This window comes from Ascaphus truei, chromosome 2 (assembly GCF_040206685.1).
Source record: "Ascaphus truei isolate aAscTru1 chromosome 2, aAscTru1.hap1, whole genome shotgun sequence".
NCBI classification, from domain to species: domain Eukaryota; kingdom Metazoa; phylum Chordata; class Amphibia; order Anura; family Ascaphidae; genus Ascaphus; species Ascaphus truei.
Window position 1 is genome coordinate 3,934,433 of NC_134484.1, and position 22,076 is coordinate 3,956,508.

At 65.3% G+C, this 22,076-nt stretch overlaps 1 protein-coding gene across 1 annotated transcript in view; it reads right to left on the reverse strand.

Annotated features, from left to right (window-relative positions):
• The window catches only part of LOC142474469 (alanine aminotransferase 2-like), a 143,724-nt gene that overhangs the window by 1,625 nt on the left and 120,023 nt on the right, over positions 1 to 22,076 (reverse strand). The window lies entirely within an intron of this gene.

A 22,076-nucleotide genomic window follows, 5' to 3' on the forward strand; every position in this document is an offset into this window, starting at 1 on the left:
GCAGAGCAGGATATTAGCGCGGCGGGGACAGAGCAGGATATTAGCGCGGCGGGAGCAGGGGCAGAGCAGGATATTAGCGCGGCGGGAGCAGGGGCAGAGCAGGATATTAGCGCTGCAGGAGCAGAGCAGGATATTAGCGCGGCGGGAGCAGGGGCAGAGCAGGATATTAGCGCGGCGGGGGCAGGGGCAGAGCAGGATATTAGCGCGGCGGGAGCAGGGGCAGAGCAGGATATTAGCGCGGCGGGAGCAGGAGCAGAGCAGCATATTAGTGCGGCGGGAGCAGGGGCAGAGCAGGATATTAGTGCGGCGGGAGCAGGGCAGAGCAGGATATTAGCGCGGCGGGGGCAGGGGCAGAGCAGGATATTAGCGCGGCGGGAGCAGGGGCAGAGCAGGATATTAGCGCGGCGGGAGCAGGGGAAGAGCAGGATATTAGTGCGGCGGGAGCAGGAGCAGAGCAGGATATTAGCGCGGCGGGAGCAGGGGCAGAGCAGGATATTAGCGCGGCGGGAGCAGGGGCAGAGCAGGATATTAGCGCGGCGGGGGCAGGGGCAGAGCAGGATATTAGCGCGGCGGGAGCAGGGGCAGAGCAGGATATTAGCGCGGCGGGGGCAGGGGCAGAGCAGGATATTAGCGCGGCGGGGGCAGGGGCCGAGCAGGATATTAGCGCGGCGGGAGCAGGGCAGAGCAGGATATTAGCGCGGCGGGAGCAGGGGCAGAGCAGGATATTAGCGCGGCGGGAGCAGGGGCAGAGCAGGATATTAGCGCGGCGGGAGCAGGAGCAGAGCAGGATATTAGCGCGGCGGGAGCAGGGGCAGAGCAGGATATTAGCGCGGCGGGAGCAGGGGCAGAGCAGGATATTAGCGCGGCGGGAGCAGGGGCAGAGCAGGACATTAGCGCGGCGGGAGCAGGAGCAGAGCAGGATATTAGCGCGGTGGGAGCAGGGGCAGAGCAGGATATTAGCGCGGCGGGAGCAGGGCAGAGCAGGATATTAGCGCGGCGGGAGCAGGGGCAGAGCAGGATATTAGCGCGGCGGGAGCAGGGGCAGAGCAGGATATTAGCGCGGCGGGAGCAGGGGCAGAGCAGGATATTAGCACGGCGGGAGCAGGAGCAGAGCAGGATATTAGCGCGGCGGGAGCAGGGGCAGAGCAGGATATTAGCGCGGCGGGAGCAGGGGCAGAGCAGGATATTAGCGCGGCGGGGGAAGGGGCAGAGCAGGATATTAGCGCGGCGGGAGCAGGGGCAGAGCAGGATATTAGCGCGGCGGGAGCAGGGGCAGAGCAGGATATTAGCGCGGCGGGAGCAGGGGCAGAGCAGGATATTAGTGCGGCGGGAGCAGGGGCAGAGCAGGATATTAGCGCGGCGGGGGCAGGGGCAGAGCAGGATATTAGCGCGGCGGGGGCAGGGGCAGAGCAGGATATTAGCGCGGCGGGAGCAGGGCAGAGCAGGATATTAGCGCGGCGGGAGCAGGGGCAGAGCAGGATATTAGCGCGGCGGGAGCAGGGGCAGAGCAGGATATTAGCGCGGCGGGAGCAGGAGCAGAGCAGGATATTAGCGCGGCGGGAGCAGGAGCAGAGCAGGATATTAGCGTGGCGGGAGCAGGGGCAGAGCAGGATATTAGCGCGGTGGGAGTAGGGGCAGAGCAGGATATTAGAGCGGCAGGGGCAGAGCAGGATATTAGCGCGGCGGGAGCAGGGGCAGAGCAGGATATTAGCGCGGCGGGAGCAGGGGCAGAGCAGGATATTAGCGCGGCGGGAGCAGGGGCAGAGCAGGATATTAGCGCGGCGGGAGCAGGGGCAGAGCAGGATATTAGCGCGGCAGGGGCAGAGCAGGATATTAGCGCGGCGGGGGCAGGGGCAGAGCAGGATATTAGCGCGGCGGGAGCAGGAGCAGAGCAGGATATTAGCGCGGCGGGAGCAGGAGCAGAGCAGGATATTAGCGCGGCGGGAGCAGGGGCAGAGCAGGATATTAGCGCGGCAGGGGCAGAGCAGGATATTAGCGCGGCGGGAGCAGGAGCAGAGCAGGATATTAGCGCGGCGGGAGCAGGGGCAGAGCAGGATATTAGCGCGGCGGGAGCAGGGGCAGAGCAGGATATTAGCGCGGCGGGGGCAGGGGCAGAGCAGGATATTAGCGCGGCGGGGGCAGGGGCAGAGCAGGATATTAGCGCGGCGGGAGCAGGGCAGAGCAGGATATTAGCGCGGCGGAGCAGGGGCAGAGCAGGATATTAGCGCGGCGGGAGCAGGGGCAGAGCAGGATATTAGCGCGGCGGGAGCAGGGGCAGAGCAGGATATTAGCGCGGCGGGAGCAGGAGCAGAGCAGGATATTAGCGCGGCGGGAGCAGGGGCAGAGCAGGATATTAGCGCGGCGGGAGCAGGGGCAGAGCAGGATATTAGCGCGGCGGGAGCAGGGGCAGAGCAGGATATTAGCACGGCGGGAGCAGGGGCAGAGCAGGATATTAGCGCGGCGGGAGCAGGGGCAGAGCAGGATATTAGCGCGGCGGGAGCAGGGAAGAGCAGGATATTAGCGCGGCGGGGGCAGGGGCAGAGCAGGATATTAGCGCGGCGGGGGCAGGGGTAGAGCAGGATATTAGCGCGGCGGGGGCAGGGCAGAGCAGGATATTAGCGCGGCGGGGGCAGGGGCAGAGCAGGATATTAGCGCGGCGGGGGCAGGGGCAGAGCAGGATATTAGCGCGGCGGGAGCAGGGGCAGAGCAGGATATTAGCGAGGCGGGAGCAGGGGCAGAGCAGGATATTAGCGCGGCGGGGGCAGGGGCAGAGCAGGATATTAGCGCGGCGGGGGCAGGGGCAGAGCAGGATATTAGCGCGGCGGGAGCAGGGGCAGAGCAGGATATTAGCGCGGCGGGAGCAGGGGCAGAGCAGGATATTAGCGCGGCGGGGGCAGGGGCAGAGCAGGATATTAGCGCGGCGGGAGCAGGGGCAGAGCAGGATATTAGCGCGGCGGGAGCAGGGGCAGAGCAGGATATTAGCGCGGCGGGAGCAGGGGCAGAGCAGGATATTAGCGCGGCGGGAGCAGGGGCAGAGCAGGATATTAGCGCGGCGGGAGCAGGGGCAGAGCAGGATATTAGCGCGGCGGGGGCAGGGGTAGAGCAGGATATTAGCGCGGCGGGAGCAGGGGCAGAGCAGGATATTAGCGCGGCGGGGGCGGGGGCAGAGCAGGATATTAGCGCGGCGGGAGCAGGGGCAGAGCAGGATATTAGCGCGGCGGGGGCGGGGGCAGAGCAGGATATTAGCGCGGCGGGAGCAGGGGCAGAGCAGGATATTAGCGCGGCGGGAGCAGGGGCAGAGCAGGATATTAGCGCGGCGGGAGCAGGGGCAGAGCAGGATATTAGCGCGGCGGGAGCAGGGGCAGAGCAGGATATTAGAGCGGCGGGAGCAGGGGCAGAGCAGGATATTAGCGCAGCGGGAGCAGGGGCAGAGCAGGATATTAGCGCGGCGGGAGCAGGGGCAGAGCAAGATATTAGCGCGGCGGGGGCAGGGGCAGAGCAGGATATTAGCGCGGCGGGAGCAGGGGCAGAGCAGGATATTAGCGCGGCGGGAGCAGGGGCAGAGCAGGATATTAGCGCGGCGGGAGCAGGGGCAGAGCAGGATATTAGCACGGCGGGAGCAGGGGCAGAGCAGGATATTAGCGCGGCGGGAGCAGGGGCAGAGCAGGATATTAGCGCGGCGGGAGCAGGGGCAGAGCAGGATATTAGCGCGGCGGGGGCAGGGGCAGAGCAGGATATTAGCGCGGCGGGAGCAGGGGCAGAGCAGGATATTAGCGCGGCGGGAGCAGGGGCAGAGCAGGATATTAGCGCGGCGGGGGCAGGGGCAGAGCAGGATATTAGCGCGGCGGGAGCAGGGGCAGAGCAGGATATTAGCGCGGCGGGAGCAGGGGCAGAGCAGGATATTAGCGCGGCGGGGGCAGGGGCAGAGCAGGATATTAGCGAGGCGGGGGCAGGCGCAGAGCAGGAAATTAGCGCGGCGGGAGCAGGGGCAGAGCAGGATATTAGCGCGGCGGGAGCAGGGGCAGAGCAGGATATTAGCGCGGCGGGAGCAGGGGCAGAGCAGGATATTAGCGCGGCGGGAGCAGGGGCAGAGCAGGATATTAGCGAGGAGGGAGCAGGGGCAGAGCAGGATATTAGCGCGGCGGGAGCAGGGGCAGAGCAGGATATTAGCGCGGCGGGAGCAGGGGCAGAGCAGGATATTAGCACGGCGGGAGCAGGAGCAGAGCAGGATATTAGCGCGGCGGGGGCAGAGCAGGATATTAGCGCGGCGGAGCAGGGGCAGAGCAGGATATTAGCGCGGCGGGGGCAGAGCAGGATATTAGCGCGGCGGGAGCAGGGGCAGAGCAGGATATTAGAGCGGCGGGAGCAGGGGCAGAGCAGGATATTAGCACGGCGGGAGCAGGAGCAGAGCAGGATATTAGCGCGGCGGGGGCAGAGCAGGATATTAGCGCGGCGGAGCAGGGGCAGAGCAGGATATTAGCGCGGCGGGGGCAGAGCAGGATATTAGCGCGGCGGGAGCAGGGGCAGAGCAGGATATTAGAGCGGCGGGAGCAGGGGCAGAGCAGGATATTAGCGCGGCGGGAGCAGGGGCAGAGCAGGATATTAGCGCGGCGTGAGCAGGGGCAGAGCAGGATATTAGCGCGGCGGGAGCAGGGGCAGAGCAGGATATTAGCGCGGCGGGAGCAGGGGCAGAGCAGGATATTAGCGCGGCGGGAGCAGGGGCAGAGCAGGATATTAGCGCGGCGGGAGCAGGGGCAGAGCAGGATATTAGCGCGGCGGGAGCAGGGGCAGAGCAGGATATTAGCGCGGCGGGAGCAGGGGCAGAGCAGGATATTAGCGCGGCGGGAGCAGGGGCAGAGCAGGATATTAGCGCGGCGGGGGCAGGGGCAGAGCAGGATATTAGCGCGGCGGGGGCAGGGGCAGAGCAGGATATTAGCGCGGCGGGAGCAGGGGCAGAGCAGGATATTAGCGCGGCGGGGGCAGGGGCAGAGCAGGATATTAGCGAGGCGGGAGCAGGGGCAGAGCAGGATATTAGCGCGGCGGGAGCAGGGGCAGAGCAGGATATTAGCGCGGCGGGAGCAGGGGCAGAGCAGGATATTAGCGCGGCGGGAGCAGGGGCAGAGCAGGATATTAGTGCGGCGGGAGCAGGGGCAGAGCAGGATATTAGCGCGGCGGGAGCAGGGGCAGAGCAGGATATTAGCGCGGCGGGAGCAGGGGCAGAGCAGGATATTAGCGCGGCGGGAGCAGGGGCAGAGCAGGATATTAGCACGGCGGGAGCAGGGGCAGAGCAGGATATTAGCGCGGCGGGAGCAGGGGCAGAGCAGGATATTAGCGCGGCGGGAGCAGGGCAGAGCAGGATATTAGCGCGGCGGGAGCAGGGGCAGAGCAGGATATTAGCACGGCGGGAGCAGGGGCAGAGCAGGATATTAGCGCGGCGGGAGCAGGGCAGAGCAGGATATTAGCGCGGCGGGAGCAGGAGCAGAGCAGGATATTAGCGCGGCGGGAGCAGGAGCAGAGCAGGATATTAGCGCGGCGGGAGCAGGGGCAGAGCAGGATATTAGCGCGGCGGGAGCAGGGCAGAGCAGGATATTAGCGCGGCGGGAGCAGGGGCAGAGCAGGATATTAGCACGGCGGGAGCAGGGGCAGAGCAGGATATTAGCGCGGCGGGAGCAGGGCAGAGCAGGATATTAGCGCGGCGGGAGCAGGAGCAGAGCAGGATATTAGCGCGGCGGGAGCAGGAGCAGAGCAGGATATTAGCGCGGCGGGAGCAGGGGCAGAGCAGGATATTAGCGCGGCGGGAGCAGGGGCAGAGCAGGATATTAGCGGGGCAGAGCAGGATATTAGCACGCCGGGAGCAGGAGCAGAGCAGGATATTAGCGCGGCGGGAGCAGGAGCAGAGCAGGATATTAGCGCGGCGAGAGCAGGGGCAGAGCAGGATATTAGCGCGGCGGGAGCAGGGGCAGAGCAGGATATTAGCGGGGCAGAGCAGGATATTAGCACGCCGGGAGCAGGAGCAGAGCAGGATATTAGCGCGGCGGGAGCAGGGGCAGAGCAGGATATTAGCGCGGCGGGAGCAGGGGCAGAGCAGGATATTAGCGAGGAGGGAGCAGGGGCAGAGCAGGATATTAGCGCGGCGGGAGCAGGGGCAGAGCAGGATATTAGCGCGGCGGGAGCAGGGGCAGAGCAGGATATTAGCACGGCGGGAGCAGGAGCAGAGCAGGATATTAGCGCGGCGGGGGCAGAGCAGGATATTAGCGCGGCGGAGCAGGGGCAGAGCAGGATATTAGCGCGGCGGGGGCAGAGCAGGATATTAGCGCGGCGGGAGCAGGGGCAGAGCAGGATATTAGAGCGGCGGGAGCAGGGGCAGAGCAGGATATTAGCACGGCGGGAGCAGGAGCAGAGCAGGATATTAGCGCGGCGGGGGCAGAGCAGGATATTAGCGCGGCGGAGCAGGGGCAGAGCAGGATATTAGCGCGGCGGGGGCAGAGCAGGATATTAGCGCGGCGGGAGCAGGGGCAGAGCAGGATATTAGAGCGGCGGGAGCAGGGGCAGAGCAGGATATTAGCGCGGCGGGAGCAGGGGCAGAGCAGGATATTAGCGCGGCGTGAGCAGGGGCAGAGCAGGATATTAGCGCGGCGGGAGCAGGGGCAGAGCAGGATATTAGCGCGGCGGGAGCAGGGGCAGAGCAGGATATTAGCGCGGCGGGAGCAGGGGCAGAGCAGGATATTAGCGCGGCGGGAGCAGGGGCAGAGCAGGATATTAGCGCGGCGGGAGCAGGGGCAGAGCAGGATATTAGCGCGGCGGGAGCAGGGGCAGAGCAGGATATTAGCGCGGCGGGAGCAGGGGCAGAGCAGGATATTAGCGCGGCGGGGGCAGGGGCAGAGCAGGATATTAGCGCGGCGGGGGCAGGGGCAGAGCAGGATATTAGCGCGGCGGGAGCAGGGGCAGAGCAGGATATTAGCGCGGCGGGGGCAGGGGCAGAGCAGGATATTAGCGAGGCGGGAGCAGGGGCAGAGCAGGATATTAGCGCGGCGGGAGCAGGGGCAGAGCAGGATATTAGCGCGGCGGGAGCAGGGGCAGAGCAGGATATTAGCGCGGCGGGAGCAGGGGCAGAGCAGGATATTAGCGCGGCGGGAGCAGGGGCAGAGCAGGATATTAGTGCGGCGGGAGCAGGGGCAGAGCAGGATATTAGCGCGGCGGGAGCAGGGGCAGAGCAGGATATTAGCGCGGCGGGAGCAGGGGCAGAGCAGGATATTAGCGCGGCGGGAGCAGGGCAGAGCAGGATATTAGCGCGGCGGGAGCAGGGGCAGAGCAGGATATTAGCACGGCGGGAGCAGGGGCAGAGCAGGATATTAGCGCGGCGGGAGCAGGGCAGAGCAGGATATTAGCGCGGCGGGAGCAGGAGCAGAGCAGGATATTAGCGCGGCGGGAGCAGGAGCAGAGCAGGATATTAGCGCGGCGGGAGCAGGGGCAGAGCAGGATATTAGCGCGGCGGGAGCAGGGCAGAGCAGGATATTAGCGCGGCGGGAGCAGGGGCAGAGCAGGATATTAGCACGGCGGGAGCAGGGGCAGAGCAGGATATTAGCGCGGCGGGAGCAGGGCAGAGCAGGATATTAGCGCGGCGGGAGCAGGAGCAGAGCAGGATATTAGCGCGGCGGGAGCAGGAGCAGAGCAGGATATTAGCGCGGCGGGAGCAGGGGCAGAGCAGGATATTAGCGCGGCGGGAGCAGGGGCAGAGCAGGATATTAGCGGGGCAGAGCAGGATATTAGCACGCCGGGAGCAGGAGCAGAGCAGGATATTAGCGCGGCGGGAGCAGGAGCAGAGCAGGATATTAGCGCGGCGAGAGCAGGGGCAGAGCAGGATATTAGCGCGGCGGGAGCAGGGGCAGAGCAGGATATTAGCGGGGCAGAGCAGGATATTAGCACGCCGGGAGCAGGAGCAGAGCAGGATATTAGCGCGGCGGGAGCAGGGGCAGAGCAGGATATTAGCGCGGCAGGAGCAGGGGCAGAGCAGGATATTAGCACGGCGGGAGCAGGAGCAGAGCAGGATATTAGCGCGGCGGGAGCAGGGGCAGAGCAGGATATTAGCGCGGCGGGAGCAGGGCAGAGCAGGATATTAGCGCGGCGGGAGCAGGGGCAGAGCAGGATATTAGCGCGGCGGGAGCAGGAGCAGAGCAGGATATTAGCGCGGCGGGAGCAGGGGCAGAGCAGGATATTAGCGCGGCGGGAGCAGGGGCAGAGCAGGATATTAGCGCGGCGGGAGCAGGGGCAGAGCAGGATATTAGCGCGGCGGGAGCAGGGGCAGAGCAGGATATTAGTGCGGCGGGAGCAGGGGCAGAGCAGGATATTAGCGCGGCGGGAGCAGGGGCAGAGCAGGATATTAGCGCGGCGGGAGCAGGGGCAGAGCAGGATATTAGCGCGGCGGGAGCAGGAGCAGAGCAGGATATTAGCGCGGCGGGAGCAGGGCAGAGCAGGATATTAGCGCGGCGGGAGCAGGGCAGAGCAGGATATTAGCGCGGCGGGAGCAGGGGCAGAGCAGGATATTAGCGAGGCGGGAGCAGGGGCAGAGCAGGATATTAGCGCGGCGGGAGCAGGGGCAGAGCAGGATATTAGCGCGGCGGGAGCAGGGGCAGAGCAGGATATTAGCACGGCGGGAGCAGGAGCAGAGCAGGATATTAGCGCGGCGGGGGCAGAGCAGGATATTAGCGCGGCGGAGCAGGGGCAGAGCAGGATATTAGCGCGGCGGGAGCAGGGGCAGAGCAGGATATTAGCGCGGCGGGAGCAGGGGCAGAGCAGGATATTAGCGCGGCGGGAGCAGGGGCAGAGCAGGATATTAGCGCGGCGGGAGCAGGGGCAGAGCAGGATATTAGCGCGGCGGGAGCAGGGGCAGAGCAGGATATTAGCGCGGCGGGAGCAGGGGCAGAGCAGGATATTAGAGCGGCGGGAGCAGGGGCAGAGCAGGATATTAGCGCGGCGGGAGCAGAGCAGGATATTAGCGCGGCGGGAGCAGGGGCAGAGCAGGATATTAGCGCGGCGGGAGCAGGGGCAAAGCAGGATATTAGCGCGGCGGGAGCAGGGGCAGAGCAGGATATTAGCGCGGCGGGAGCAGGGGCAGAGCAGGATATTAGCGCGGCGGGAGCAGGGCAGAGCAGGATATTAGCGCGGCGGGAGCAGGGGCAGAGCAGGATATTAGCGCGGCGGGGGCAGGGGCAGAGCAGGATATTAGCGCGGCGGGAGCAGGGGCAGAGCAGGATATTAGCGCGGCAGGGGCAGAGCAGGATATTAGCGCGGCGGGAGCAGGGGCAGAGCAGGATATTAGCACGGCGGGAGCAGGGGCAGAGCAGGATATTAGCGCGGCGGGAGCAGGGGCAGAGCAGGATATTAGCGCGGCGGGAGCAGAGCAGGATATTAGCGCGGCGGGAGCAGGGGCACAGCAGGATATTAGCGCGGCGGGAGCAGGGGCAGAGCAGGATATTAGCGAGGCGGGAGCAGAGCAGGATATTAGCGCGGCGGGAGCAGGGGCAGAGCAGGATATTAGCGCGGCGGGAGCAGGGGCAGAGCAGGATATTAGCGAGGCGGGAGCAGGGGCAGAGCAGGATATTAGCGCGGCGGGAGCAGGGGCAGAGCAAGATATTAGCGCGGCGGGAGCAGGGGCAGAGCAGGATATTAGTGCGGCGGGAGCAGGGGCAGAGCAGGATATTAGCGCGGCGGGAGCAGGAGCAGAGCAGGATATTAGCGCGGCGGGAGCAGGAGCAGAGCAGGATATTAGCGCGGCGAGAGCAGGGGCAGAGCAGGATATTAGCGCGGCGGGAGCAGGGGCAGAGCAGGATATTAGCGGGGCAGAGCAGGATATTAGCACGCCGGGAGCAGGAGCAGAGCAGGATATTAGCGCGGCGGGAGCAGGAGCAGAGCAGGATATTAGCGCGGCGAGAGCAGGGGCAGAGCAGGATATTAGCGCGGCGGGAGCAGGGGCAGAGCAGGATATTAGCGGGGCAGAGCAGGATATTAGCACGCCGGGAGCAGGAGCAGAGCAGGATATTAGCGCGGCGGGAGCAGGGGCAGAGCAGGATATTAGCGCGGCAGGAGCAGGGGCAGAGCAGGATATTAGCACGGCGGGAGCAGGAGCAGAGCAGGATATTAGCGCGGCGGGAGCAGGGGCAGAGCAGGATATTAGCGCGGCGGGAGCAGGGCAGAGCAGGATATTAGCGCGGCGGGAGCAGGGGCAGAGCAGGATATTAGCGCGGCGGGAGCAGGAGCAGAGCAGGATATTAGCGCGGCGGGAGCAGGGGCAGAGCAGGATATTAGCGCGGCGGGAGCAGGGGCAGAGCAGGATATTAGCGCGGCGGGAGCAGGGGCAGAGCAGGATATTAGCGCGGCGGGAGCAGGGGCAGAGCAGGATATTAGTGCGGCGGGAGCAGGGGCAGAGCAGGATATTAGCGCGGCGGGAGCAGGGGCAGAGCAGGATATTAGCGCGGCGGGAGCAGGGGCAGACCAGGATATTAGCGCGGCGGGAGCAGGAGCAGAGCAGGATATTAGCGCGGCGGGAGCAGGGCAGAGCAGGATATTAGCGCGGCGGGAGCAGGGCAGAGCAGGATATTAGCGCGGCGGGAGCAGGGGCAGAGCAGGATATTAGCGAGGCGGGAGCAGGGGCAGAGCAGGATATTAGCGCGGCGGGAGCAGGGGCAGAGCAGGATATTAGCGCGGCGGGAGCAGGGGCAGAGCAGGATATTAGCACGGCGGGAGCAGGAGCAGAGCAGGATATTAGCGCGGCGGGGGCAGAGCAGGATATTAGCGCGGCGGAGCAGGGGCAGAGCAGGATATTAGCGCGGCGGGAGCAGGGGCAGAGCAGGATATTAGCGCGGCGGGAGCAGGGGCAGAGCAGGATATTAGCGCGGCGGGAGCAGGGGCAGAGCAGGATATTAGCGCGGCGGGAGCAGGGGCAGAGCAGGATATTAGCGCGGCGGGAGCAGGGGCAGAGCAGGATATTAGCGCGGCGGGAGCAGGGGCAGAGCAGGATATTAGCGCGGCGGGAGCAGGGGCAGAGCAGGATATTAGAGCGGCGGGAGCAGGGGCAGAGCAGGATATTAGCGCGGCGGGAGCAGAGCAGGATATTAGCGCGGCGGGAGCAGGGGCAGAGCAGGATATTAGCGCGGCGGGAGCAGGGGCAAAGCAGGATATTAGCGCGGCGGGAGCAGGGGCAGAGCAGGATATTAGCGCGGCGGGAGCAGGGGCAGAGCAGGATATTAGCGCGGCGGGAGCAGGGCAGAGCAGGATATTAGCGCGGCGGGAGCAGGGGCAGAGCAGGATATTAGCGCGGCGGGGGCAGGGGCAGAGCAGGATATTAGCGCGGCGGGAGCAGGGGCAGAGCAGGATATTAGCGCGGCAGGGGCAGAGCAGGATATTAGCGCGGCGGGAGCAGGGGCAGAGCAGGATATTAGCACGGCGGGAGCAGGGGCAGAGCAGGATATTAGCGCGGCGGGAGCAGGGGCAGAGCAGGATATTAGCGCGGCGGGAGCAGAGCAGGATATTAGCGCGGCGGGAGCAGGGGCAGAGCAGGATATTAGCGCGGCGGGAGCAGGGGCAGAGCAGGATATTAGCGAGGCGGGAGCAGAGCAGGATATTAGCGCGGCGGGAGCAGGGGCAGAGCAGGATATTAGCGCGGCGGGAGCAGGGGCAGAGCAGGATATTAGCGAGGCGGGAGCAGGGGCAGAGCAGGATATTAGCGCGGCGGGAGCAGGGGCAGAGCAAGATATTAGCGCGGCGGGAGCAGGGGCAGAGCAGGATATTAGTGCGGCGGGAGCAGGGGCAGAGCAGGATATTAGCGCGGCGGGAGCAGGGGCAGAGCAGGATATTAGCGCGGCGGGAGCAGGGGCAGAGCAGGATATTAGCGCGGCGGGAGCAGGGGCAGAGCAGGATATTAGAGCGGCGGGAGCAGGGGCAGAGCAGGATATTAGAGCGGCGGGAGCAGGGGCAGAGCAGGATATTAGAGCGGCGGGAGCAGGGGCAGAGCAGGATATTAGAGCGGCGGGAGCAGGGGCAGAGCAGGATATTAGCGCGGCGGGAGCAGGGGCAGAGCAGGATATTAGCGCGGCGGGAGCAGGGGCAGAGCAGGATATTAGAGCGGCGGGAGCAGGGGCAGAGCAGGATATTAGCGCGGCGGGAGCAGGGGCAGAGCAGGATATTAGCGCGGCGGGAGCAGGGGCAGAGCAGGATATTAGCGCGGCGGGAGCAGGGGCAGAGCAGGATATTAGCGCGGCGGAGCAGGGGCAGAGCAGGATATTAGCGCGGCGGGAGCAGGGGCAGAGCAGGATATTAGAGCGGCGGGAGCAGGGCAGAGCAGGATATTAGTGCGGCGGGAGCAGGGGCAGAGCAGGATATTAGCGCGGCGGGAGCAGGGGCAGAGCAGGATATTAGCGCGGCGGGAGCAGGGCAGAGCAGGATATTAGTGCGGCGGGAGCAGGGGCAGAGCAGGATATTAGAGCGGCGGGAGCAGGGGCAGAGCAGGATATTAGCGCGGCGGAGCAGGGGCAGAGCAGGATATTAGCGCGGCGGGAGCAGGGGCAGAGCAGGATATTAGCGCGGAGGGAGCAGGGCAGAGCAGGATATTAGTGCGGCGGGAGCAGGGGCAGAGCAGGATATTAGAGCGGCGGGAGCAGGGGCAGAGCAGGATATTAGCGCGGCGGGAGCAGGGGCAGAGCAGGATATTAGCGCGGCGGGAGCAGGGGTAGAGCAGGATATTAGCGCGGCGGGAGCAGGGGCAGAGCAGGATATTAGCGCAGCGGGAGCAGGGGCAGAGCAGGATATTAGCGCGGCGGGAGCAGGGGCAGAGCAGGATATTAGCGCGGCGGGGGCAGAGGCAGAGCAGGATATTAGCGCGGCGGGAGCAGGGGCAGAGCAGGATATTAGCGCGGCGGGAGCAGGGGCAGAGCAGGATATTAGCGCGGCGGGAGCAGGGGCAGAGCAGGATATTAGCGCGGCGGGAGCAGGGGCAGAGCAGGATATTAGCGCGGCGGGAGCAGGGGCAGAGCAGGATATTAGCGCGGCGGGAGCAGGGGCAGAGCAGGATATTAGCGCGGCGGGAGCAGGGGCAGAGCAGGATATTAGCGCGGCGGGAGCAGGGGCAGAGCAGGATATTAGCGCGGCGGGAGCAGGGGCAGAGCAGGATATTAGCGCGGCGGGAGCAGGGGCAGAGCAGGATATTAGCGCGGCGGGAGCAGGGGCAGAGCAGGATATTAGCGCGGCGGGAGCAGGGCAGAGCAGGATATTAGTGCGGCGGGAGCAGAGGCAGAGCAGGATTTTAGCGCGGCGGGAGCAGGGGCAGAGCAGGATATTAGCGAGGCGGGAGCAGGGGCAGAGCAGGATATTAGCTCGGCGGGAGCAGGGGCAGAGCAGGATATTAGCGCGGCGGGAGCAGGGGCAGAGCAGGATATTAGCGCGGCGGGAGCAGGGGCAGAGCAGGATATTAGCGCGGCGGGGGCAGGAGCAGAGCAGGATATTAGCGCGGCGGGAGCAGGGGCAGAGCAGGATATTAGCGCGGCGGGAGCAGGGGCAGAGCAGGATATTAGCGCGGCGGGGGCAGGGGCAGAGCAGGATATTAGCGCGGCGGGAGCAGGGGCAGAGCAGGATATTAGCGCGGCGGGGACAGAGCAGGATATTAGCGCGGCGGGAGCAGGGGCAGAGCAGGATATTAGCGCGGCGGGGGCAGGAGCAGAGCAGGATATTAGCGCGGCGGGAGCAGGGGCAGAGCAGGATATTAGCGCGGCGGGAGCAGGGGCAGAGCAGGATATTAGCGCGGCGGGAGCAGAGCAGGATATTAGCGCGGCGGGAGCAGGGGCAGAGCAGGATATTAGCGCGGCGGGAGCAGAGCAGGATATTAGCGCGGCGGGAGCAGGGGCAGAGCAGGATATTAGCGCGGCGGGAGCAGGGGCAAAGCAGGATATTAGCGCGGCGGGAGCAGGGGCAGAGCAGGATATTAGCGCGGCGGGAGCAGGGGCAGAGCAGGATATTAGCGCGGCGGGAGCAGGGCAGAGCAGGATATTAGCGCGGCGGGAGCAGGGGCAGAGCAGGATATTAGCGCGGCGGGGGCAGGGGCAGAGCAGGATATTAGCGCGGCGGGAGCAGGGGCAGAGCAGGATATTAGCGCGGCAGGGGCAGAGCAGGATATTAGCGCGGCGGGAGCAGGGGCAGAGCAGGATATTAGCACGGCGGGAGCAGGGGCAGAGCAGGATATTAGCGCGGCGGGAGCAGGGGCAGAGCAGGATATTAGCGCGGCGGGAGCAGAGCAGGATATTAGCGCGGCGGGAGCAGGGGCAGAGCAGGATATTAGCGCGGCGGGAGCAGGGGCAGAGCAGGATATTAGCGAGGCGGGAGCAGAGCAGGATATTAGCGCGGCGGGAGCAGGGGCAGAGCAGGATATTAGCGCGGCGGGAGCAGGGGCAGAGCAGGATATTAGCGAGGCGGGAGCAGGGGCAGAGCAGGATATTAGCGCGGCGGGAGCAGGGGCAGAGCAAGATATTAGCGCGGCGGGAGCAGGGGCAGAGCAGGATATTAGTGCGGCGGGAGCAGGGGCAGAGCAGGATATTAGCGCGGCGGGAGCAGGGGCAGAGCAGGATATTAGCGCGGCGGGAGCAGGGGCAGAGCAGGATATTAGCGCGGCGGGAGCAGGGGCAGAGCAGGATATTAGAGCGGCGGGAGCAGGGGCAGAGCAGGATATTAGAGCGGCGGGAGCAGGGGCAGAGCAGGATATTAGAGCGGCGGGAGCAGGGGCAGAGCAGGATATTAGAGCGGCGGGAGCAGGGGCAGAGCAGGATATTAGCGCGGCGGGAGCAGGGGCAGAGCAGGATATTAGCGCGGCGGGAGCAGGGGCAGAGCAGGATATTAGAGCGGCGGGAGCAGGGGCAGAGCAGGATATTAGCGCGGCGGGAGCAGGGGCAGAGCAGGATATTAGCGCGGCGGGAGCAGGGGCAGAGCAGGATATTAGCGCGGCGGGAGCAGGGGCAGAGCAGGATATTAGCGCGGCGGAGCAGGGGCAGAGCAGGATATTAGCGCGGCGGGAGCAGGGGCAGAGCAGGATATTAGAGCGGCGGGAGCAGGGCAGAGCAGGATATTAGTGCGGCGGGAGCAGGGGCAGAGCAGGATATTAGCGCGGCGGGAGCAGGGGCAGAGCAGGATATTAGCGCGGCGGGAGCAGGGCAGAGCAGGATATTAGTGCGGCGGGAGCAGGGGCAGAGCAGGATATTAGAGCGGCGGGAGCAGGGGCAGAGCAGGATATTAGCGCGGCGGAGCAGGGGCAGAGCAGGATATTAGCGCGGCGGGAGCAGGGGCAGAGCAGGATATTAGCGCGGAGGGAGCAGGGCAGAGCAGGATATTAGTGCGGCGGGAGCAGGGGCAGAGCAGGATATTAGAGCGGCGGGAGCAGGGGCAGAGCAGGATATTAGCGCGGCGGGAGCAGGGGCAGAGCAGGATATTAGCGCGGCGGGAGCAGGGGTAGAGCAGGATATTAGCGCGGCGGGAGCAGGGGCAGAGCAGGATATTAGCGCAGCGGGAGCAGGGGCAGAGCAGGATATTAGCGCGGCGGGAGCAGGGGCAGAGCAGGATATTAGCGCGGCGGGGGCAGAGGCAGAGCAGGATATTAGCGCGGCGGGAGCAGGGGCAGAGCAGGATATTAGCGCGGCGGGAGCAGGGGCAGAGCAGGATATTAGCGCGGCGGGAGCAGGGGCAGAGCAGGATATTAGCGCGGCGGGAGCAGGGGCAGAGCAGGATATTAGCGCGGCGGGAGCAGGGGCAGAGCAGGATATTAGCGCGGCGGGAGCAGGGGCAGAGCAGGATATTAGCGCGGCGGGAGCAGGGGCAGAGCAGGATATTAGCGCGGCGGGAGCAGGGGCAGAGCAGGATATTAGCGCGGCGGGAGCAGGGGCAGAGCAGGATATTAGCGCGGCGGGAGCAGGGGCAGAGCAGGATATTAGCGCGGCGGGAGCAGGGGCAGAGCAGGATATTAGCGCGGCGGGAGCAGGGCAGAGCAGGATATTAGTGCGGCGGGAGCAGAGGCAGAGCAGGATTTTAGCGCGGCGGGAGCAGGGGCAGAGCAGGATATTAGCGAGGCGGGAGCAGGGGCAGAGCAGGATATTAGCTCGGCGGGAGCAGGGGCAGAGCAGGATATTAGCGCGGCGGGAGCAGGGGCAGAGCAGGATATTAGCGCGGCGGGAGCAGGGGCAGAGCAGGATATTAGCGCGGCGGGGGCAGGAGCAGAGCAGGATATTAGCGCGGCGGGAGCAGGGGCAGAGCAGGATATTAGCGCGGCGGGAGCAGGGGCAGAGCAGGATATTAGCGCGGCGGGGGCAGGGGCAGAGCAGGATATTAGCGCGGCGGGAGCAGGGGCAGAGCAGGATATTAGCGCGGCGGGGACAGAGCAGGATATTAGCGCGGCGGGAGCAGGGGCAGAGCAGGATATTAGCGCGGCGGGGGCAGGAGCAGAGCAGGATATTAGCGCGGCGGGAGCAGGGGCAGAGCAGGATATTAGCGCGGCGGGAGCAGGGGCAGAGCAGGATATTAGCGCGGCGGGAGCAGAGCAGGATATTAGCGCGGCGGGAGCAGGGGCAGAGCAGGATATTAGCGCGGCGGGAGCAGGGGCAGAGCAGGATATTAGCGAGGCGGGAGCAGAGCAGGATATTAGCGCGGCGGGAGCAGGGGCAGAGCAGGATATTAGCGAGGCGGGAGCAGGGGCAGAGCAGGATATTAGCGCGGCGGGAGCAGGGGCAGAGCAAGATATTAGCGTGGCGGGAGCAGGGGCAGAGCAGGATATTAGCGCGGCGGGAGCAGGGGCAGAGCAGGATATTAGCGCGGCGGGAGCAGGGGCAGAGCAGGATATTAGCGCGGCGGGAGCAGGGGCAGAGCAGGATATTAGCGCGGCGGGAGCAGGGGCAGAGCAGGATATTAGAGCGGCGGGAGCAGGGGCAGAGCAGGATATTAGCGCGGCGGGAGCAGGGGCAGAGCAGGATATTAGCGCGGCGGGAGCAGGGCAGAGCAGGATATTAGTGCGGCGGGAGCAGGGGCAGAGCAGGATATTAGCGCGGCGGGAGCAGGGGCAGAGCAGGATATTAGCGCGGCGGGAGCAGGGGCAGAGCAGGATATTAGCGCGGCGGGGGCAGGGGCAGAGCAGGATATTAGCGCGGCGGGAGCAGGGGCAGAGCAGGATATTAGCGCGGCGGGAGCAGGGGCAGAGCAGGATATTAGCGGGGCGGGAGCAGAGCAGGATATTAGCGCGGTGGGAGCAGGGGCAGAGCAGGATATTAGCGCGGCGGGAGAAGGGGCAGAGCAGGATATTAGCGCGGCGGGAGCAGGGGCAGAGCAGGATATTAGCGCGGCGGGGGCAGGGGCAGAGCAGGATATTAGCGCGGCGGGAGCAGAGCAGGATATTAGCGCGGCGGGAGCAGGGGCAGAGCAGGATATTAGAGCGGCGGGGGCGGGAGCAGAGCAGGATATTAGCGCGGTGGGAGCAGGGGCAGAGCAGGATATTAGCGCGGCGGGAGCAGGGGCAGAGCAGGATATTAGTGCGGCGGGAGCAGGGGCAGAGCAGGATATTAGCGCGGCGGGAGCAGGGGCAGAGCAGGATATTAGCGCAGTGGGAGCAGGGGCAGAGCAGGATATTAGCGCAGTGGGAGCAGGGGCAGAGCAGGATATTAGTGCGGCGGGAGCAGGGGCAGAGCAGGATATTAGCGCGGCGGGAGCAGGGGCAGAGCAGGATATTAGCGCGGCGGGAGCAGGGGCAGAGCAGGATATTAGCGCGGCGGGGGCAGGGGCAGAGCAGGATATTAGCGCGGCGGGAGCACGGGCAGAGCAGGATATTAGCGCGGCGGGAGCAGGGGCAGAGCAGGATATTAGCGCGGCGGGAGCAGAGCAGGATATTAGCGCGGTGGGAGCAGGGGCAGAGCAGGATATTAGCGCGGCGGGAGCAGGGGCAGAGCAGGATATTAGCGCGGCGGGAGCAGGGGCAGAGCAGGATATTAGCGCGGCGGGGGCAGGAGCAGAGCAGGATATTAGCGCGGTGGGAGCAGGGGCAGAGCAGGATATTAGCGCGGCGGGAGCAGGGGCAGAGCAGGATATTAGCGCGGCGGGAGCAGGGGCAGAGCAGGATATTAGCGCGGCGGGAGCAGGGGCAGAGCAGGATATTAGCGCGGTGGGAGCAGGGGCAGAGCAGGATATTAGCGCGGCGGGAGCAGGGCAGAGCAGGATATTAGTGCGGCGGGGGCAGGGGCAGAGCAGGATATTAGCGCGGCGGGAGCAGGGGCAGAGCAGGATATTAGCGCGGCGGGAGCAGGGGCAGAGCAGGATATTAGCGCGGCGGGAGCAGGGGCAGAGCAGGATATTAGCGCGGCGGGAGCAGAGGCAGAGCAGGATATTAGCGCGGCGGGAGCAGGGGCAGAGCAGGATATTAGCGAGGCGGGAGCAGGGGCAGAGCAGGATATTAGCTCGGCGGGAGCAGGGGCAGAGCAGGATATTAGCGCGGCGGGAGCAGGGGCAGAGCAGGATATTAGCGCGGCGGGAGCAGGGGCAGAGCAGGATATTAGCGCGGCGGGGGCAGGAGCAGAGCAGGATATTAGCGCGGCGGGAGCAGGGGCAGAGCAGGATATTAGCGCGGCGGGAGCAGGGGCAGAGCAGGATATTAGCGCGGCGGGGGCAGGGGCAGAGCAGGATATTAGCGCGGCGGGAGCAGGGGCAGAGCAGGATATTAGCGCGGCGGGGACAGAGCAGGATATTAGCGCGGCGGGAGCAGGGGCAGAGCAGGATATTAGCGCGGCGGGGGCAGGAGCAGAGCAGGATATTAGCGCGGCGGGAGCAGGGGCAGAGCAGGATATTAGCGCGGCGGGAGCAGGGGCAGAGCAGGATATTAGCGCGGCGGGAGCAGAGCAGGATATTAGCGCGGCGGGAGCAGGGGCAGAGCAGGATATTAGCGCGGCGGGAGCAGGGGCAGAGCAGGATATTAGCGAGGCGGGAGCAGAGCAGGATATTAGCGCGGCGGGAGCAGGGGCAGAGCAGGATATTAGCGAGGCGGGAGCAGGGGCAGAGCAGGATATTAGCGCGGCGGGAGCAGGGGCAGAGCAAGATATTAGCGTGGCGGGAGCAGGGGCAGAGCAGGATATTAGCGCGGCGGGAGCAGGGGCAGAGCAGGATATTAGCGCGGCGGGAGCAGGGGCAGAGCAGGATATTAGCGCGGCGGGAGCAGGGGCAGAGCAGGATATTAGCGCGGCGGGAGCAGGGGCAGAGCAGGATATTAGAGCGGCGGGAGCAGGGGCAGAGCAGGATATTAGCGCGGCGGGAGCAGGGGCAGAGCAGGATATTAGCGCGGCGGGAGCAGGGCAGAGCAGGATATTAGTGCGGCGGGAGCAGGGGCAGAGCAGGATATTAGCGCGGCGGGAGCAGGGGCAGAGCAGGATATTAGCGCGGCGGGAGCAGGGGCAGAGCAGGATATTAGCGCGGCGGGGGCAGGGGCAGAGCAGGATATTAGCGCGGCGGGAGCAGGGGCATAGCAGGATATTAGCGCGGCGGGAGCAGGGGCAGAGCAGGATATTAGCGGGGCGGGAGCAGAGCAGGATATTAGCGAGGTGGGAGCAGGGGCAGAGCAGGATATTAGCGCGGCGGGAGAAGGGGCAGAGCAGGATATTAGCGCGGCGGGAGCAGGGGCAGAGCAGGATATTAGCGCGGCGGGAGCAGAGCAGGATATTAGCGCGGCGGGAGCAGGGGCAGAGCAGGATATTAGCGCGGCGGGAGCAGGGGCAGAGCAGGATATTAGCGAGGCGGGAGCAGAGCAGGATATTAGCGCGGCGGGAGCAGGGGCAGAGCAGGATATTAGCGAGGCGGGAGCAGGGGCAGAGCAGGATATTAGCGCGGCGGGAGCAGGGGCAGAGCAAGATATTAGCGTGGCGGGAGCAGGGGCAGAGCAGGATATTAGCGCGGCGGGAGCAGGGGCAGAGCAGGATATTAGCGCGGCGGGAGCAGGGGCAGAGCAGGATATTAGCGCGGCGGGAGCAGGGGCAGAGCAGGATATTAGCGCGGCGGGAGCAGGGGCAGAGCAGGATATTAGAGCGGCGGGAGCAGGGGCAGAGCAGGATATTAGCGCGGCGGGAGCAGGGGCAGAGCAGGATATTAGCGAGGCGGGAGCAGGGCAGAGCAGGATATTAGTGCGGCGGGAGCAGGGGCAGAGCAGGATATTAGCGCGGCGGGAGCAGGGGCAGAGCAGGATATTAGCGCGGCGGGAGCAGGGGCAGAGCAGGATATTAGCGCGGCGGGGGCAGGGGCAGAGCAGGATATTAGCGCGGCGGGAGCAGGGGCATAGCAGGATATTAGCGCGGCGGGAGCAGGGGCAGAGCAGGATATTAGCGGGGCGGGAGCAGAGCAGGATATTAGCGAGGTGGGAGCAGGGGCAGAGCAGGATATTAGCGCGGCGGGAGAAGGGGCAGAGCAGGATATTAGCGCGGCGGGAGCAGGGGCAGAGCAGGATATTAGCGCGGCGGGGGCAGGGGCAGAGCAGGATATTAGCGCGGCGGGAGCAGAGCAGGATATTAGCGCGGCGGGAGCAGGGGCAGAGCAGGATATTAGTGAGGCGGGAGCAGAGCAGGATATTAGCGCGGTGGGAGCAGGGGCAGAGCAGGATATTAGCGCGGCGGGAGCAGGGGCAGAGCAGGATATTAGTGCGGCGGGAGCAGGGGCAGAGCAGGATATTAGCGCGGCGGGAGCAGGGGCAGAGCAGGATATTAGCGCAGTGGGAGCAGGGGCAGAGCAGGATATTAGCGCAGTGGGAGCAGGGGCAGAGCAGGATATTAGCGCGGCGGGAGCAGGGGCAGAGCAGGATATTAGTGCGGCGGGAGCAGGGGCAGAGCAGGATATTAGCGCGGCGGGAGCAGGGGCAGAGCAGGATATTAGCGCGGCGGGAGCAGGGGCAGAGCAGGATATTAGCGCGGCGGGGGCAGGGGCAGAGCAGGATATTAGCGCGGCGGGAGCACGGGCAGAGCAGGATATTAGCGCGGCGGGAGCAGGGGCAGAGCAGGATATTAGTGCGGCGGGAGCAGGGGCAGAGCAGGATATTAGTGCGGCGGGAGCAGGGGCAGAGCAGGATATTAGCGCGGCGGGAGCAGGGGCAGAGCAGGATATTAGCGCGGCGGGAGCAGGGGCAGAGCAGGATATTAGCGCGGCGGGGGCAGGGGCAGAGCAGGATATTAGCGCGGCGGGAGCAGGGGCAGAGCAGGATATTAGCGCGGCGGGAGCAGGGGCAGAGCAGGATATTAGCGCGGCGGGGGCAGGGGCAGAGCAGGATATTAGCGCGGCGGGGGCAGGGGCAGAGCAGGATATTAGCGCGGCGGAGCAGGGGCAGAGCAGGATATTAGCGCGGCGGGAGCAGGGCAGAGCAGGATATTAGCGCGGCGGGAGCAGGGGCAGAGCAGGATATTAGCGCGGCGGGAGCAGGGGCAGAGCAGGATATTAGCGCGGCGGGAGCAGGGGCAGAGCAGGATATTAGCGCGGCGGGAGCAGGAGCAGAGCAGGATATTAGCGCGGCGGGAGCAGGGGCAGAGCAGGATATTAGCGCGGCGGGAGCAGGGGCAGAGCAGGATATTAGTGCGGCGGGAGCAGGGGCAGAGCAGGATATTAGCGCGGCGGGAGCAGGGGCAGAGCAGGATATTAGCGCGGCGGGAGCAGGGGCAGAGCAGGATATTAGCGCGGCGGGAGCAGAGGCAGAGCAGGATATTAGCGCGGCGGGAGCAGGGGCAGAGCAGGATATTAGCGAGGTGGGAGCAGGGGCAGAGCAGGATATTAGCGCGGTGGGAGCAGGGGCAGAGCAGGATATTAGCGCGGCGGGAGCAGGCGTTAAGGATTAAATTCCGTCTGCATGTTTATTTTGCTAAAAGATGAATATTCGTCCCCATAATGTACAATTCAGTGTCTGATTTCATCTCGCTCGTTTTCTCCGTTTTATTTTTAAAAACTGTACTTTAATCAAATAATAAACAAATAATACATCAAAATCAAAATCTAAATGAATATGGCTGGGTGTGTCCCACTGCGTCAATGTATGAAGGTGTTGT